Source organism: Eptatretus burgeri, chromosome 7 (genome assembly GCF_056783735.1).
Source record: "Eptatretus burgeri isolate ZD-2024b chromosome 7, Ebu_testis_v1, whole genome shotgun sequence".
NCBI classification, from domain to species: domain Eukaryota; kingdom Metazoa; phylum Chordata; class Myxini; order Myxiniformes; family Myxinidae; genus Eptatretus; species Eptatretus burgeri.
Window position 1 is genome coordinate 107,838,139 of NC_140967.1, and position 20,081 is coordinate 107,858,219.

Below are 20,081 nucleotides of genomic sequence, written 5' to 3' on the forward strand. Positions count from 1 at the left end.
AAAGCAATAAAATGGCCGTAACTTGGGAATCGCTCGTCCGATTAATATCAAACCTTGAAAAGGCACATCCTCGGGACCCAGCAATATTCCTGGAAAGTTTCAATCAGACGGGACCGGCGGTTGTCGAGAAACGGCGGTCGCAGACAGACAGACAGACAGACACACAGACACACACACATTGCTGGAATTATAGAGATATAGCCCTCCCGCTCCCCACTCAAACCCCACCAGCTGTGGAGCACAGTATATATATATATATATATATATATATATATATATATATATATATATATATATATATATATATATATATATATATATATATATATATATATATATATATATATTTAGACACAAACAAATCCATACAAACATACACAGCAAATGATGTGAACATGTTCATTATTATTATTATGATTCAAAATAGTTTAAAGATGTTCAGTCATGGTGTTTACGTCTTTTCTCCCCTTCCGTGTTTTGCTCCGTCCAGCTGGCCACACCGGGTGCGCAGTCCAAGGCGACGTCCGATCGCCGGCGGGTTACAAATAATGAATAATAAATCAATGCCACTTTGTTCTGGTAAGTGCCAGGACCCCCTTCTGCTAATGATGTTGAGAAGTTGAGAATGCCTCCCAGCAAGGCGAACTTGTGGGTTAAGGAAAACACATACACGACTAATACAATATACCTTATTCATGGTTTACATCTCGTAACAGAGAAACCCAAACAACACAAATGGTCCACTCCCACCCTGAGGTATTGTGACATACCTAGCCGTCGGCACACACTCGTTACACCCTTCTATCCTCACCATCCCGATCCCTTGCTCTTTCGATGCACCCTCGCTCACCGACTCTGCTTTCCTGCTGCAAAGAGGAAAAAAAAAATGTTTCTGAAGCATCAACAGTTCCCAAGGTAATTGGAAAAGTCTGCAGAGTCTTCTCGAGATGTCAGCTCCTTGACATGGTTGCCGAGGGAGAACGAGGAAACGGGGGTGGCGGGGTGGGAGAGAACAGACGAGAAACGAGGAAAGAGAGGACGGTGATTATATGATGAAGAAAAAAGGCAATTTTGTGCCGGAGGCAGAGCGGCCATGCTGGGAATTTGTTCGCCTTCGTGTTTTGCTAAATAAAACAAACCCTCATGACAATCGCTCCCAGCATAGCAGCTGAAGGGAAAGACAGAGAAATAGAGTGAGGGAGGAATGAAAGGATATTCCACAGGACCCATTCCTCTATTATTTACACGTGTCTTGTCTTTCCTTGGGACCTCAGATCCAAGAGCTCTGAACGCAGGACAGAAAGAAATGGTGACATAATGCGTGTTTCACAATACCTGCTGCTCATGCTTGCAGAAAGGCTGATTCTGATATGGAAAGCAAGAAAAATGGATTGAGAACGACCGCTCCACCCAAGAATTATGTGGCAAGCACCCGCAATCATGGCCGTTCATCATCGATTGGCTGGGTGGTGAGAACAGATCGAGAAGGCAGACAGTCCTGCTAAATCTATCCGGATTGTGCTCAAAAGGTTGGATTCCTCCTTGTCTGCAATTGAAAGCGAAGACTTCGGGTAACCACAAGGATGGTAACATTCACTGTATAGGTTTTCAAAGCCCAGAGGGGAGCATTAAAAAAGCCCGACACAGTAAGATTGAGGGAGTGAACCCTCACCCCCGCGTCACCTTCATCTGTGTTCCCAGATCCGAGGGCAAGCTTTCTCAAACTGCGCCGAGTTCAAACGCAAATGTTGCACTGCAAAACCTCCTGCTCTCCAAGGTGTCCACTGACTTCTGTGGCTATGTTCAATGTGAGACTCGGACAAGCAAGTGTGGGAATCCTGACCCCAAAAAGCCATATTGCACTCCCACAGGCCGACATTGCAAGTGCATATCTTCCTGGCTTTTTGCTTGGATGATGTCTTCGTTTCAGGAAAGGATGTTGATATGATGCATCCAATATGAACACGCTTATAAACAATGATTACAATTCGAAGATTACTAAGAGAAGGAATATGTGGCCAGAGAAGAAAATCCCATTACCAATGGCTTGCAGTATTGTTGTTTCAGGACAAAGCTTACCATCAGTTTGAACTTACAAAAGAAGGTTTTTCTCTAGTACAGTGTACACCTTCACCTAATATGCAGGGTGGACCATAAAATGGGAAACATTTGATAATACGAAGATTTTCTTCATTATATCATGGTGAACAAGGAAAAAAAAGGAAGATATAAAATGTCCTGTGCAGAGTTAAAGGGCAAGCCCATTATTATTTACAACAAAAATGGCCGCCAGTCTACCAGGTAGCCATCTTTGATCAGATTGCAAAATAAAGATCAAGCATCTCAAGGAGAAAGATCAAGTTGCGGTGCATCGTTTGGGAATGTCAAGATCTCTGACCTTGATTTCGCGGATGATGCAGTCATCTTTGCGGAGACTCGAGATATCTTTTTGGGGGCCCTCGAGGTGCTGAATGAGGAGTCAGAGCCACTGGGATTATGGGTTTCCTGGTTCAAAACTAAGATCTAGGCTTTCAATGACATCTTGGATGCTGCTATCTTGTCTGTACCTGTTTGTGGTGAGCATGTTGGGGTCACGGAGAGATTCACTTACCTTGGCAGTGATATTCATGTCTCTGCTGGCTGTGAGTCAGAGGTCAATAGACGTCTGGGTTGGGCTTGGGGAGTCATGGATTCACTGGATCATGGGGTGTGACGCTGCCGGTATCTGTGCAGGAGGCCGAAAATCCGAGTCTTCAGGTCCTTGGTGCTTCCAGTCTTGCTCTATGGATGCGAGACTTGGACTCTGACCAAGGATGTGCGATGGAGACTTAATTCCTTTGGTACCAGGTCTCTTCGGAGAATCCTTTGTTCTCGCTGGTCGGACTTTGTGTCCAATGAGCGGTTGCTGAGAGAGACAAATGAGATTTGTTACCTGCATGGTCCGTGAACGTCAGCTGCGGCTAGATGGACATCTCTCAGTGAGGGAATCTTGTGAGTGGAGGAGGCCAATGGGCCGACCACGTGCCTCGTGGTTGCAGTCGGTTGATCAGCATTTCATGGAGATGGGGATGGGCCAGGCATCTGCCTGGGGGATGGACAGACGGAGGCCTCTGGGGTACCGGCGGAAAGTGGACGCAGCGACGCGCTGCTCCGGCGCATGGTCACACACCTGACCTGACCTCACATGGATCCTAAGCCCACCACCTGAACCATTAAGCTAACACCAGGCATATATTTTGATTTCAAACGTCACTATTTTGACAAAGAAATCACAATTTCCATCAAAACGTCACTTTGACTAAAAACGTTACTTTTTGATGAATAACGTCACTATTTCAATTCCAACAACAAAACTTTTGCAAAACTTTCCAAACGGCGTAATCACGATTTTCCTTGAATGCATGCTTATGGAGTAGCCAGCTTAACATCTCCCTTCAAGGAGAGTGGATGGGTTAAGTTGATATCCAGGAGTGTTCCTCCATGTGCAGATGTTGATGTTATATCGCTGCAGGTGATCAACTAAACGGCAGGTGATGATAACAGGTGTGCTAACATCTTTTTTCACAAGGTGACCCTTTCGTTTGTGCTGAATCCTCAAGTTCATGATCAGGTAACATGAAAGGAAGAGGCAGGATTATAAGCGGAAACGTTAATTGGACGTGTCCGGCCATAATCCCTGTATAATTTAAAACACGTTTAAACAAACGTTCGTTATATCAGGCTTGTTATAATGTAATCATTAAGCCTGGTGTTGGGTTTGTGGTTAGGGGTGGCTGGCCTGTGATCTTAGGGTCCTGAGTTCGAACCCTGTTGGCTGCTGAATTAACACCAAGTGTTGACTCAGCCTGTCATTCGTCCAAGGTTGGCAAAATGAGTACCTGTGTACTGGTACAGGGGCACAGCATCAGGGGCACGGAGGTGCTTCCAATAAATGACAGCTTCCTGGCAGTCAAACTACCATATGCAAGAACAGAACGTATTCATTTAAATTGTGAAATGGAGGTGATGAGGTCAAGGGCTCCTCATGCTTGCCTCCATCATTCAACCTTTGTACATTTAATATGTTATCGTGGATACAAAACGAACAAAAAGGTTGAGTTGCTCGATGGTAATGAGAACATTTTACTTTATACCGATTGGAAGAGGGGAAAAGAGGAAAAGTTTGGACAGGGATCCATGAAGGGAAGATTGGAGGCGAAAAAGGGGATTGTGACGGTTGGGGATGGGTGATGCATGGGTGTGTGTGTGTGTGGGGGGGGGGGGAAGTGCATTCAAAAGAATAAAAGGCACATCAATGTCCTGGACTGGAAGATGCTTACCATATGTCAACAACGATCTCACAGGCCTGCTGTGGCCTCACGTCACTGCGATGTGAATTTGTTGTTGAGCACCAGTCGAAAGCCATTGCAGGAAGATTATATGAACAGCTAATGCAATACATCCAGATTGTTTGCCTCTGTGTAAATGTTTGATATCGTGATATCCGTGAGGGTAGGGGAGGGAAGGGGACAGGGTGTGCGTGAGGAGGACATCTTTGCAGACTGGTTTGTTGCAGGGAATCTATAAGACGGCCTTTTGGCCCATCTCCGTCACCGTGGTTGCAATTGTTTGGCCATCGTTGTGATGAGGTTACCTTGGTGGCTCACAATCACTCGCCTCAAAGCCGCACAACCATGAATCTCTGGGTTTGTTTGCCAGGAGCAGGCCGGGCCATGTTTGACACGGAAAGTGCTGGAGGCCTACAAAGATACTGGTCTCAAGTTGTGTTGCTGTGGTTACAGAAATGTGAGGTCACGCAGAATGGCCATTCAGTATTTAGCATCACTGATTATTTCAAATTTAATCCATTACAAATCAGTAATATATGCTTTGAATATTGGCCAATAAATTGGGAATCTCGAAATATGAGGGTTGTGGTTCGACTTTGAACATCTCTTTATAAGGATGGTTGTGGCTAAGCTTGGAGGGTTGTGTTTTGGAACATCTCTTCATAAGGATGGTTGTGGTTAAGCTTAGATGGTTGTGTTTTGGAACATCTCCATTTTTAGGATTGTTGTGGTTAAGCTTGGAGGGTTGTGTTTTGAAACATTTCTCTATAAGGAGGGTTGTGGTTAGGCTTGGAGAGTTGTGGTTTGGAACATCTCTTAAAAAGGAGGGTTGTGGTTAAACTTGGACGGTTGTGTTTTGGAACATTTCTTTAGAGGGAGGGTTGTGGTTAAGCTTGGAGAGTTGTGGTTTGGAACATCTGGTAAAAAGGAGGGTTGTGGTTAAGCTTGAAGGGTTGTGTTTTGGAACATTTCTTTATAAGGAGGGTTGTGGTTAGGCTTGGGGGGTTGTGTTTTAGAATATCTCTTTACAAGGAGTTAAGCATGGTTGTGGTTAAGCATGGCCTCCAAAGGCAGTCACCGGCTGGCTATTCTCTATCGTGCAAAGTCCTTCCTCGGCACACCTGAGCTCCTGACCACATACAAAGCTTTCGTCCACAACCTGATGGAGTACTGCTCTCCCCTCTGGGCTGGTGCTCCCACCTCTCACCTTTCTCGGCTTCATGCTGTGGAAACCAAGGCCTTTCGGATCATTGGCATCTCCCGCGATGAGGCTGAGTCTTTGAGTCTCTAACTCTTTCACCGCAGGCAGGTCGATGATCTTTCTCGGTCTTCCACCATCTCCTCTCCGGCCTCACACTCCCTCCTCTGTGTGCGAAATGCCCCCCCCCATATTTCCACAGGGCACTCAAGATCTGCCAGCAATCCCCTTTTGGTAAAACTACCAAAATCAAGAACCACTGCTCACCTTCACTCTTTCATTCCTCCTTTTCCCCACTTTTGGAACAAACTCCCACACTCTCTTCAATCCCATTCTTCCCTCCAGGTATTCAAAACAGCTGTTCACCACCAACTCTTATCTTCCCCCATCCAAAACCATGATCTTTTTTACCCCTGTTAATCCACCCTAAACCCACCTCCTTCAAATTCCCTGCTTTCACTCCTGAAAGTCCCTGTCGTGTAAGGACCTGAAAGTCCCCGTAGTGTCCATCTTGTTTACCTTGTGTACCCTACCCCAATCCTCTCGTTTCCACACGTCTCCTCATGTCTCTTTTCCCCACTGTATTTTTCCTTGTCCCCCCCCCTGTCTCCTGCTCCCCTTGTTGTGCGTTTCTGTGTGTTAGCTCTGATCCAAGCCTCGACTGTGTATGCAAAAAAAAAAGAAAGAAGGGTTGTGGTTTAGTTTGGAGACGTGTTCTGGGAAGTCTCTTTATAAGGAGGTTGTTCATTGCAATGATGTGCGGCACACGCATGCATGGTCGGTACTCACATGTAGGCACAGAGAAGACATTCTTCTTTCCATCGGCTATCTTGCTTGAGACGTCGTCAAATCCTTCTTCACGTCTGCTATGAAAAAAAGGAGTTTCTTCCATTCGACCCAGCACTGATGCTGTACACAGTAGTGTTTCTGCGGCGCATGAATGAGCACGTTTTCCATTGCATGTTAAAGGGATGACCTCGTAATTCGTGCTCTTAAAGGGCGATCAGTTAACCAGACAGTCTGGCCTGCTTCGAATTATCATGCATATTTCAGAGTCAGCGAATTGCTTTAATAACGACTGGTATAGCGAATTGAAGGACTAACCTTGAGCTCCCAAAACAGTTGATGGGTGAATTATGTGCAGGTAGTACAGACAGCAAATGCTGAGAAGTCTGCTCAATGCTCGACTCCACAGTGGCATGGAGACCTCACCGCACGTTGTCGTAATAAAGGCCTGTGCGAATGTAAGTTGGGGGTCAAAGGGGAGTGAATTTGGCTAAATTGAATAACACAGTTATTGGGAAAGTGGTAAATTGAATAAGCGAACAAAGAGAAAAGTATGCGGTGTGCTGAAGCGTGGCGGTTCAGTGTTTAGTTAGACAAGCTTTTGTCCGGTAGAGAAATCCGTGTGAAAAGACCAGACGTGCTTTTACTCGGCACGGAGAGAAATAAAAACACACAAACACATTTCAGCTGCTTTTCATTTCCTGCAGTGCACATTTCTGCACAGCCAGGTATATTATTCTTTGGTTTTGTTTGTTGAAGTTGTTGTAAAGTATCATGAAACGCATGCACGGAATATTTCAAAGCTCTTCATCAGAGGCGTCGGTTCACAAATGTGGTATTGCCACTTGGCAGGATTACAGGCAACGATGGAAAAGCAAATACAATTACACGTCATCGTGACGAAGCGCACAACTTCACTTCGCTTCATCTCACCTGAGCCGAAGGTAATTCAATTTACACGCATGTGCACGTGCAGCACGCCACCCACTGGCAAGCCAATTACAGGACACCGTACATCTTCATCAGCATCTCTGATACATATGTCTACAAGTGAGAAAAAAACAAAAAATGTAAAAAAATATAATTAAAAAACGTGTAGGGATGGAATCCCCAAAAAACAATCAAGCACGGTAGGAAGCAATCACAAGGAATGACAAGGTAGTAATGACAGCACACTACAACGCAACAATCCTCTTACGGATTGCCATCACGACATCTTTCGACATTTTTGTTATCGTCAGCATTCGTAATTCATAAACAATTGTAGGAAGACGTGTATGGTGGAGGTAGTTGTAGATTTGTAGTGTGGGTTTGCGTAATTGTGCGTTTCATTTGTTGTGGGATTGAGACGGAAAAATGTCAAAAGATGTCGTGGTTTGACATCTGCTCCATAATTAATTCCGCATTTTGTCATGGCTTGCAATCCACGACAGAGACTCATCAGCAGACAGGTAGTTTTACGGCAGAGTTTGTCACTCTGTGAATGCATAAACGGCGTCCAACGGGTTGCGGTTGCTCAGTTCTCCCATAACTCGATGGTTTCCTTACAAGAGACAGGAAGACTCTCACACGCACACCAGAAATTCCTCCATAACCAAATATGCTTTCTTGCGCACACCGATCATAGCAAACGTGTTATTCACGCATGTGTAGACGTAGCATTGTGATCCGTGACACATCCTCCCATTAATTTTAATTAAAACCCTTTTTAACCTCCCAAGAACAAATTTAATTTGAAATTCTCCAGAAAAAGTCCACTGCTTATGCAACTACTAACTATTGAAGAAGTGCAATGAGTACTCCGGCCTTTGTACTGTATAATCTCTTTGTATATTTGCATGTATAACCATTAATTTTACAGCCACAGCAATGCGGTTGTTTCAGTTTTTTGATTCCTTTGTGGGTACTGCTTCCTGAGGTGTTCAGGAGTGATGTCCACCTTGGAGCCCAAGATGCTGTCCACTGCATTGTTGTCCTCTCCAGGATCCAGTGTGTCATTCCCCTGATGTTCAGGAGCTCCTCCAATCCTGCTGAAAAAACAACATTGCCAATTATTTGTGATAACAATATCGACGCTCGGCCTCTTATCTGGTCAGCATGTCACTTCCATGTCTGCTGAATGCCTACAGTTGACACGTCAACTGCGTATGAAACAGGACCCATTACTTTGATAATGTGACCAGGCACCTATTTGTAACCTGAGCTGTAATTGCGAATTGAAACGTATATTGTCCAACGTTTCCTGATTTGGCCGCAAATCATGAGCTAAGTTTTGTGACAGCTGTTTATGCTCAATTGTGGTGTTGATGTTTGGTACAACTGTGATGAAATGTGAACAGAGATTCCTGTTCATGAGCATCTCTGCTGGTGTGTAAAATTGCGACACGTGAGTGTGCAAGGGACCAACTCATTTTACATAGTGCCGATGTCACAGTTTGCACTGCACGTTCCAGCTAGCCCGTTTGTTTCTGGACGGTATGGAGAACCCCTGATGTCAAATTCCATTCACGTTCAAGAACTTTGCAAATACACAAATTTCGAAATGACGCATGAATGTGAAATGCGACTTTGCCATCTCCTTTCATAACCGCGATGATTGGAGCTGCCCAACTGTATTGTACAGGCTTTGTGATCCCAGCATTTAGCAATCGACCAAACTCCTGATCTACCTTCCCTTTCGATGAAAATGGTACAGGATGGGCTTTCACGGACTTTGGAGTTGTGTTTTGGTAAATATCTAGCTCAACTTCTGTTCCTTTTAGTTTTTCCAGCTCAAATGCTAAAAAGGTCTCCATTTCTTGAAGGAGCTTCAGCATTTGATCGCTGGCATTGAGGTTTTCACTTCTTGCCAATCCAAGTGGATTGCCCAGAGCCAATCCCATCCCAGCAGATTAGGACCTGAGCCTATCATCACCACTGAGGTCAACTTTGTCTTCTGTTTACCAGAAGTTACAATGACCACATTCTCTCACAATATCCACAGATTCATCAGTGTCGAAGTGTAATATGGTCCGATTTCATCAGATTGTGGGAGCTTGTTTGAGTCATCTTCTCCCCACCTGTCTTGGAACCGAGTCTCGATCACTAATCAAAGATACCGAAGATCCGGTATGTATTTGCATCAGCACGTTGCTGCTTTTTTGTACACAGTCAAGGCTCGTGGAAGAGCTAGTGCACTGAACAGATCAGTATGTAAGAGGACGCAAAAGGAACAGTAGAAATGCACACAAAAGGAACTTTTGTGCATTCCCGATGGAGAACTGTTCTTGCTCACAAGAATGCTTTGGATCTCCGAGGAATTTACGTTCGACTGCAATGTAATTCGAAATGGACTCACCCCCTTCCTGGCTGCGGCTATTCAGCTTGTTGCGCTGCATGTTCATCGATGGCTTCGGATTCGGGTGTTGTTCGACAATGGAAATCGGTGCCCACAACGGGACGTCCCCCAGCTTCCTCGTTGCAAACTAGCTTGACATTAGATTTTAAGTCGGCACACCACAAACACTCAGCAGTATCGATCATTGATTATTCACGTATGTTGTTATTTGTGAAATAATTTTGAATCCGCTCCATATAAAAGCGACCATTCTTCCTCTTCGGATTTAAACGCTCCAATTGTGCCAAATGGGCCAAGATTCCCAAAGAGAGAGAAAAGTCAGTCTCGAAGGCAAAATAGTTTACCCTCATTGTCAGATGTTCAGTTCTCCCACAACTAGATGGGTGTCTTGTAAAAGACAGGAAAACTCACAAATACCCCAGCAATGCCACCATTACCAAAACCCCTTTATTGCGCACATGTGCAGACCAATCATGGCAAATGCATTAATCACGCATGCCCAGATACAGCATCGCGATACATCACATTGGTGTATTATGATGGTATTATTTTTTTAATCTGATCAAAAAAAACTTTTGTGATGGTACGGGTGCAATACCAATGAAAAAATGTCACTTACTTCCATTGGAATCATTATAATTGCTTCAGCCGTTATTGTGCTCGGCTGGATGACAATACTCAACAATTCTAAGGATGAACAAATCACCGATTTTGTGATCTTTCGATCTGGTACTTCTAGTAATGTATTCTGGCATCTTTTTAATTCTTGTTAGTTATGCAAATGTTCGAGAATAAGAGGTAAAGCTTTCAAAAGATTATGACTTCACTCTGCAGTAGCATTTCAGAATATCATTTTGTACACATTTAAATGGGTGGCCATTTTTTCCCATGCCATCCTTACACATGGGCTACTACCGTACTCCATTATACATGCAATGTCATTCGTTCACCGAGTATAGTCTGGTGTGTTCTGGAGCTGTGGAGGTCACGTGAAGGATTACAACCCGTGGAGGTGTCCATTAAGAAATCCCTTCTGATCATCAATCATTACATGGGCCAGAGGGCACCAGAAGGCACCAGAAGTTTTATGTTTCTCCATCTTCCATGAAGGCAGTTTATTTACAGTACATTCAAGATGGCATGGCTGCAGTTCCAAAACGAGGTGTGCGATGGTACAATGATGTCATCTGATCACACCATTCTATTTTGTGCGTCATATCTATATGTGCGCTCATTTAGAATTGCACAGAGATGTGTCAGGAAAAGTTTGTCCAGAGATGTTTTTCTTCATCATGGTGATGGACATCTCGATCTTGAGCAAAATTGTGCAATTAAGCACGAGTTAGCTTCACAAGGCATCAAAATGGTCAATGAGAGGTAAGAGGCGTGTTTGGGAGATAGCGCATAGGTAAGGCCGAGTGAATAACAAGTGACTTGTGTGACGATTTCACAACAGATACTCAGCCATTCCGAGGACAAAGAAGAGGGAGAAGAGTAAAACAAGAAAAGCCACACTGTGGTCACAACTTGCGACACCAAATATATGTTTAACCTTCTCTATCCCCTCAACTCCCTCTTCCTTGCTGTTGAACGGCTCAGCTGACATTCTCTATTCTCTAATCTCTCTCATTAACCTTGTGCTGTGTCTGTCCCTGTCTGTTACCTCAGTTTTGTCGTGTGCGTGTGTGCATGCGTGCGTGCACCTCTCTCGCCTGCGTCTGCGTCTGTGTCTGCATCTGTCTAACTCTGTCTGTCTCTCTGTGTCTGTTGTAATAAACCTTTTCTTTATATAAACCTGAATGTAATCATTCGAGGTGCAGGACCTCCATTGAGCGCAAGTGAATTTGCTTTCAAAACCTGGTAACAGCTGATTTGGAAACTATTTCAAGTACTTTCAAAAGATGAACAGCATGATTGGGGAAACACACATTTAATGCGTTATTGAAATATCAACTCGACACCTCTCATCCATGTGAGCTTCCGACACGGTTACATCAGAACGAGCCGATTCGTCACACGGACCTTTAACCCCAATATGGGGACATTCAAAAAATATGCAATGCTGTTTTTAGAGGTGCATACGGGCTTCATTAAACCTTAATAATAATTTTTATTCGACATATTAGATTTTTAGGAGTTCCTCATTGTGATTAACATTTGACCCAAACAAAGCCAATGGAAATCTGACACAAAAAACCTGGACAGTGTATATAATCAGCAGGGGCCTACAGGTCTAAGGTGTTAGGCCCAGCAGAAAACCAAGATGGTGGCCATATTTTGTCGAGGTGCCATGGTGGGTGGAGTCAATCGACCAATGTGGGTGTGGTCCGGCAGCTGGCCGACCAATGAGTACACATTGAAAAAAACTTTTTTTTTGGTTCACGAAAAAATATTTTCACGAAAAAAATAATTGACCACTATATTCGTTATTGTTGTGTGTCTGTCTGTCTGTCTGTATGTCTGTCTGTCTGTCTGTCTCTGTCTGTCCCGAGCAAAGCTCCGTGGGTTTTGATCCAATCCTGACAAAATTTTTGTGGAAGGTTTATATCATTATCGAGTTGTGTTTTCCAGAAAATGGGAGTGGTGCACCCATTATGGGCGGAGCCACCCCAAAAAACATGTTTTTAGGGGGTAGGCGATTTCAATTTGCATCTTCTCCTTGGGGGGTTGTCGAATCTGACAGCGGTTTCGGTATTTGGTTAGCCCAATGGCACCTGCATAGCCCCACAGAGCACGATTTTTCATTTTCATCCCAAGGTCAAGGTCACAAGGTCACAAACTTGGAAAATTGCGATTTTGACATAAAAATCCATCTTCTCCTTGGGGGGTTGTCGAATCTGACAGTGGTTTCAGTATTTGGTTAGTCCAATGGCACCTGCAAAGCCCCACGGAGCTTCATTTTTAATTTTCGTCACAAGGTCACAAACTTAGAAAATTTCGAATTTTGACATAAAAATCATACGACCGTCCAAACTTTGAGAGCTAGGATGACAATATTTTTCATGCATAATCTTGAGGTTATTCCCCACCTCAAGTCTTGAAAGCATTTTGCTCTATCTCGAACACCTTGCCCGTGGCGCCCCCTTCAAGTTTGTTTTTACGCTGATTTCATCAAAGTATGGATAATATCCGAGGAGTGCGAAATGCCATATAGCCTGTATGACGTTATATTGTTCCTGGAATGTTCCAGAGGAAGTTTTGCACCAAAGGTCATAATCCTTGACCTTTGACCTTTAAAGGTCACAAAGGTCAAATTTTCAAAGTTGTGGGAATTGAACCGGGTTTTCGACCTTCTTCGACGAACTAACTCCATTAAGTTATAGCACGTATCCCGTTTCCTTATTTTAATGTCCACAACATTGTTTTGTGACCTTTAAAGGTTATGCAAAGGTCAAATTTTTAAAGTTGTTGAACAAAACCGGGTTTTCGACATTTTGCAGCTAATAACCTGTCACTCGTACCACATCATGTTGATCATTTTTATAACTTGGTCAAACATTATCAGATTGTCTCATCCTTGACTTCTGAAACAATCGACATCGTCAAATACCACTCGTGAACCATCGTCGTCTTCAGACTTGTTTAAAATTAAAAACAAAATTTGACCTCCAACAAGAAACCCAACAACAGCAGCAGCAACGTGGAACTCTTGTCTAGTGGACCTGCAATATGACGCTAACTTTACAGTTCTCTAACACACTAAAGTTCACTAACTTTACAACTTTTTCTGCATGCAGCAGAAGACTGGGAGTAGCATTATCGACTGAGGGTGCAGTTGAGCCATTGACGCAGTGCCCTCTTTCGTTTAGGACAGGGATTTAGAACTTGATCAGGATGGCTGCGATAACCCACCTACCATTCGCAAAGGCCACCATGGGATTTTTAACGTCCATCAACTAATGTGGAAAGACAGGACGCTCAGTTTAACGTCCATCCGAGGAATGGCATACGCATTGATGAAACACCCTGCATGTGAAACACCATGATTGCAGTTTATCTCTGGGTTGGCACTCAAACCCAGGCTAGATGGCTTTAAGGAGTGTGTGCATACCTCTCGGCCATCCTGGCAGCTCTAACTTCACACCAGGCAAAATAAACCAATTGAACAAGTAAAGGTTAATTTGTATGTAAACGAACAAACCCTCATACGTACTGTGGATGAAACTAATTATATTAATGTACTCTCAAAAATAATTGTTGCTGGTGCTTTATAAATTTAATTTTTATGCTATAAGTCGAATTGGCTGTCAGTTATGCTTCCCTTTACCCAAGAGTCTTTTCCCCTAAATGTTAAATTAGGAATGTCTTGCTATGGAACAAGGTGACCTGGTTGATAAACTGATAAATCTTGCTATAAACGATTATTTTTTTATGGGATCCTTTACATGGGTCCAAATGAAGATAGCAAGGGAACTTCGTTGGTGATGAATCCAAATGCGTTTTTCAATCGTGAAATGCACATTCAACTCCAAACGGTATTGAATGAAGGAGCTCTCCGAATGAAAAGACCCTTCAGTGCGCGACACTCCTCATGGCCCCGGTCCCCAGGTCCGGGCAGCGACCCAAACCTGAGGCCTCGGGGCTTATAATGTTTCACGCCGCAGCGACTCTTGGATTGAGTTGCTGAGTTTCCAAGGAGAAGAACAGAAGCAGCTCCTGCGAGACGGAGCTGCAGAATACCGGAGGTCCCGCCGCGTCGCCCTTTACTCGGATCTAATCGCCTCACCCGATACCCTTGCGCACCTCGGCCCGAGTATGCCTTTGGGGAGGGGGGGCATGATGGCGGCTATGCTTTTGCGCCAACCGAATGGGTACAAATGAACATCGTAATTGGAAAAACGTGCCCGTGTGAGGGCACACAAAGGCTAGGAGCGCGATGGAAAAAGGTCTGCACCACGAGCAGGCGTTTGGCCTAATCGAGTTAAAAGAAAATACGAGTTTTGTGTAAGTACGAGACTCGGGTTCCATTCACTGCTTTCATGGCTCCTGATCCTGAAACACCGACACCATTCAGCTCTCGACGATATACAAAAGTTGAGTTTTCAATCAAAAGGGATGAGGAAGACTCCAAGCGGCACAATTCGATTCTGTGCCTCACACCACTCTCTGCACTACACAAGAGGAAGCACTCACCCTTATAAATTGGCTCAGGCACTCGATATGACTTATTCATGCATTGAATAAAGCACTCAATACGACTCACTCTTATCATTTGTCTGAAGCACTCACCATGACTCACTTTTATAACTTGTGTGTATCTCTCATCATGACTCACTTTTATACCTTGTGTGTATCTCTCACCATGACTCACTTTTATAACTTGTGTGTATCTCTCACCATGACTCACTTTTATACCTTGTGTGTATCTCTCACCATGACTCACTTTTATAACTTGTGTGTATCTCTCACCATGACTCACTTTTATACCTTGTGAGTATTCTCACCATGACTCACTTTTATACCTTGTCCTAACCTCTCCACAAGACTCACTCTTACACCTTTTTTGAACCTTTCTCCATGACTCACTCGTATACTTTGTCTGTATCTCTTAACATGACTCAATTTTTTTTACCTTGTATCTCTCTACATGACATACACGGTGTTTCTCACAAGTATTTTTTCTGGGTTATACACGTGCCAGGTGGGCCTCGAGGGTACTATTGTTGTGGCAACCCTGAGCACGACTGATATCACCACAACAGGCGTCACGGGGCAGCTGCAGAGATTCTCTGCTACACTACCCTTGGGTGAAAGTGCCTAAGTGAATGAGCATTGCTTCTTCATTGGATGCTGTGTTCCCAGTCTGATGGGCTCAGCCTGATAATGGTGCCCTATTAAATTGCTCAAGTCATTATGATAAATGGAACGGACTCTGAGCAATATCGCTTTTTCTCAGCATGCCGGAACCTATGGAGACCGAGCTGTTATCTAGTCTGGGGAGCCGATGGAGACAGCGGCGATACGAGTTGGGGACAGGGAATGGAGGGTGGGGTCATGAGAGGGGATCGGGAAGAGAAAATAAAGAGCTGAGACATTCTCTTGTTAGCCCTCCATGTTTTAGGGCTGCCGTTGCTGACTGCGCTATTCTTTCTGCGATATATTTCAATCATTGTTACCTCCGCCATTGACGGTGAAGGAGGTTATGTTTTCACCCCTCTCTGTCTGTGTGCAGGATATCTCAAAAAGTTATTTAATTTAACGAGAATTATTTAATTTCTTTAAGTCATTCTTCAGTCTTGAGAGATGGGGCCAAAAATGATATGTAACATGATATTTCAAAAATGTGTTGGGCCCGATATGTTCTCATGGATTAGGCATTGCGTGGTGGAGTTATGCGCTCTACCAAGTGCCCTTCTAGTTTGAAATGCATTCAACAGCAGATATGTGACTCGCTGATCAAATTGTGAAACTTTAACATTCACGGATGAACCTGAACTGCAGATTCACAAAACAAGTTCAAAATGTCTACGATACAAAAGTTAGAGCAACGTGTGATCATAAATAATTCCACGTAAAACGCCGTGATCACGTAACTATGGCGGAAATGAAGACGTGTATACATGAGTAGGTAGAATACAAGTGACCGGTGAACAGAGTACGCCGTGGGATTTGTACCTTGGGTCACGGCAGCGCGAGGCACACGTGTTCGACTGAGCGTCGGCTGTGCAACAAACAACAATATCAGTCCAAACGATTGTGCTAATTGGAAGAGTAAACATGATGTGCTAACGAGCTACAAGAGCATTATGTTGTGTGAAATGCGCACGGTCAAAACACAGCAACCATTTCCGGTGCAATTTATTGGATCACGATGTCAATGTATTCTTACTATTAATACTGTGATTCACTAACCGGTGTGTCAACGCAGGGCTTCCGAGAGCCAGAATGGGCCGCAAGGCAATACTAAGTGTTGGGGCCCCCCTTCATATTTTTTTAACAACCTGTATGGAGTTTTCTGTATTTTCATCATCAGAAACCACTGAACTCCATACTATCTGGATAGTGTGTTGGTCTGGCGACTCGGAAGCGACCGGAAATGTACTGGCGGCCATATTGTTTCCTCCAAAAGGTTGGCTTTCTCCACCGATCTCTACAACAGATCAGTGGCTTTCTCGGAAAACATTAACCCAGTGTGGTGCTCCTGACAATTTCATCGATGTTTCAGTTTATTTTATCAATTCCCATTTTTGGTGAAGATACAAATCCAGATTGTTATACAAGACTTGATAATTTTTTTTTAGTGATTCCTCTCCATTGAGAGATAGGGCTAAACCGATATATAACACGATATCTCAAAAAGTTATTGATGGATTCGGACGAAACTTGGTGGACAGGTTGGGTGTATGACAAGGACGAATCGATTCCATTTTGGTGAAGATCTGAATCCAGATCCCGAGATGAGAATAAAAGTGAATCTTCATCATTGTGAAATCAGGCCAAAAACGATGAATTCCAGTTGCGTGAAATCTCAAAAATGTATTTCCCTTTACTTTTCCTTTTCAATAAACACAACAAAATGTTTACATCATGAAACCAACACAACCAACCGTTTACTTAAATATAATGTACAAGGTTAGGCATCATGTACAAGATATAGTATACAAGGTTAGGTTTCGCATACAAGGTAGAATGTACAAGGTTAGATAGGAGCATACAAGGTAAAATGTACAAGGTTGGGTGTAACATACATGGTATAATGTACAAGTTTAGGTGTAGCATACAAGGTATAATGCATAAGGTTAGGTGTAGCATACAAGTTATAATGTACAAGGTTAGGTGTAGCATACAAGGTACAATGCATAAGGTTAGGTGTAGCATACAAGTTATAATGTACAAGGTTAGGTGTAGCATACAAGGTACAATGCATAAGGTTAGGTGTAGCACACAAGGTATAATGCAAAAGGTTATGCGGAGTATACAAGGTATAATGTACAAGGTTAGGTGTAGCATACAAGGTATAATGTACAAGGTTGGGTGTGGCATACAAGTTATAATGTACAAGGTTAGGTGTAGCATACAAGGTATAATGTACAAGGTTGGGTGTAGCATACAAGGTAAAATGTACAAGGTTGGGTGTAGCATGCAAGTTATAATGTACAAGGTTCGGTGTAGCATACAAGTTAAAATGTACAAGGTTGGGTGTAGCATACAAGGTATAATGTACAAGGTTAGGTGAAGCATACAAGGTATAATGTACAAGGTAAGGTTTCACATACAAGGTTTAATGTACAAGGTTAAGTTTCGCATACAAGGTATAATGTACAAGGTTAGGTTTCGCATACAAGGTATAATGTACAAGGTTAGGTTTCGCATACAAGGTATAATGGACAAGGTTAGGTTTCGCATACAAGATAAAATATACAAGGTTAGGTGAAGCATCTTATATATTATTTCCGAGTTTGTGGTTTCGTGTCGCGCTATCTTCGACTTTGTTCTGCGCTCGAGTAACGTGATATTCGGCTTACATTATCTCAAAGACCATATGAGGTGCATGGTACAAAAAATAAGAAAATAAAATGGTTCTGAAACAGTGAAATCGTATTCCACTTTCTGCATTAAAGTAAAATTACGACTGATACTCTGCATCAGTTCCTTTCTCAAACACACCCACCCCAACATGTCATGCAGAGCGCAGGTTATGCGAGTATAAGATATAATGTACAAGGTTGGGTGTAGCATACAAGGTATAATGTACAACGTTAGGTGTAGCATACAAGGTAAAATGTACAAGACTAGGTGTAGCATACAAGGCAAAATGTACAAGATTAGGTGTTGCAGACAAGGTATAATGTACAAGGTTGGGTGTCGCATACAAGGTATAATGTACAAAGTTAGGTGCAGCAGACAAGGTATAATGTACAAGATTAGGTGTAGCATACAAGGTATAATGTACAAGGTAGGGTGCAGCAGACAAGGTATAATGTACAAGATTAGGTGTAGCAGACAAGGTATAATGTACAAGGTTAGGTGCAGCAGACAAGGTATAATGTACAAGATTAGGTGTAGCAGACAAGGTATAATGTACAAGATTAGGTGTAGCAGACAAGGTATAATGTACAAGGTTAGGTGTAGCATACAAGGTATAATGTACAAGGTAAGGTGCAGCAGACAAGGTATAATGTACAAGATTAGGTGTAGCAGACAAGGTATAATGTACAAGGTTGGGTGTCGCATACAAGGTATAATGTACAAGGTTAGGTGTAGCATACAAGGTATAATGTACAAGGTAGGGTGCAGCAGACAAGGTATAATGCACAAGATTAGGTGTAGCAGACAAGGTATAATGTACAAGGTTAGGTGCAGCAGACAAGGTATAATGTACAAGATTAGGTGTAGTAGACAAGGTATAATGTACAAGATTAGGTTTTGCAGACAAGGTATAATGTACAAGGTTAGGTGTAGCATACAAGGTATAATGTACAAGGTTAGGTGCAGCAGACAAGGTATAATGTACAAGATTAGGTGTAGCAGACAAGGTATAATGTACAAGGTTGGGTGTCGCATACAAGGTATAATGTACAAGGTTAGGTGTAGCATACAAGGTATAATGTATAAGGTTAGATTTCGCATACAAGGTATAATACACAAGGTTAGGTGTAGCATACAAGGTATAATGTACAAGTTTAGGTGTAGCATACAAGGTATAATGCACAACGTTAGGTGTCGCATACAAGGTATAATGTACAAGGTTCGGTACAGCATACAAGGTATAATGTACAAGGTTAGGTGTGGCATACAAGGTATAATGAACAAGGTTAGGTATAGTCCACAATGTCCACTACACAAGGTTAGGTATAGTGCACAATGTCCACTACACAATGTTAGGTATAGTGCACAATGTACAGCACACCAGAGTAGGGTGAATATACTGGTTCTGGCTCACTTTTCCCCATGTAAATGAATGGGGGATTTTCAGCGATTCATTTTTTTTCCCTAAAAATAAACCCCCTTTTTATCCCAAGGTATATTTATTTGTCTCCCCTTTTAACCTGGGGACACTTTTTTTTTTCAAATAATCCATACAATAAGATAAAGATTTGTTCAAGGTGATTCTAAAGAAATATCTGAAACGTCTAACCCTCGGGACACTCTTTATCAAATAACCGATGCATATTGTTTAGCTCACTCATTGAACCTATAAAGATTTGTTCATTCTCAAATTCCTTCAATAGTCTAATTTTCTTTGCACAATAATCCCCATCTAAAATATTGAAAAACAAAACATTTGAATCTTTATATTTTTTTAAGATACCCCTTTTGTGCCATTACGAAATGATAAACTTCTCTTAATGATCTCATCTGGCCACCGCCCGAGTTGCAAATCATTTTTGTGTATAAACCACGCCATAAAAAAGTTTTGTTTCAAATGTTTTCAGTTCATGCCGTGAAAATGAGGAAGTGTTTTTTTGACACGGTCGTGCTGTGAAAATGA

The 20,081-nt window shown here is 42.8% G+C and overlaps 1 protein-coding gene across 1 annotated transcript in view; it reads left to right on the plus strand.

Moving 5' to 3' along the window:
• LOC147024059 (iroquois-class homeodomain protein irx-1-A-like) overlaps positions 1-20,081 on the plus strand; it is a 103,734-nt gene that overhangs the window by 73,237 nt on the left and 10,416 nt on the right. The window lies entirely within an intron of this gene.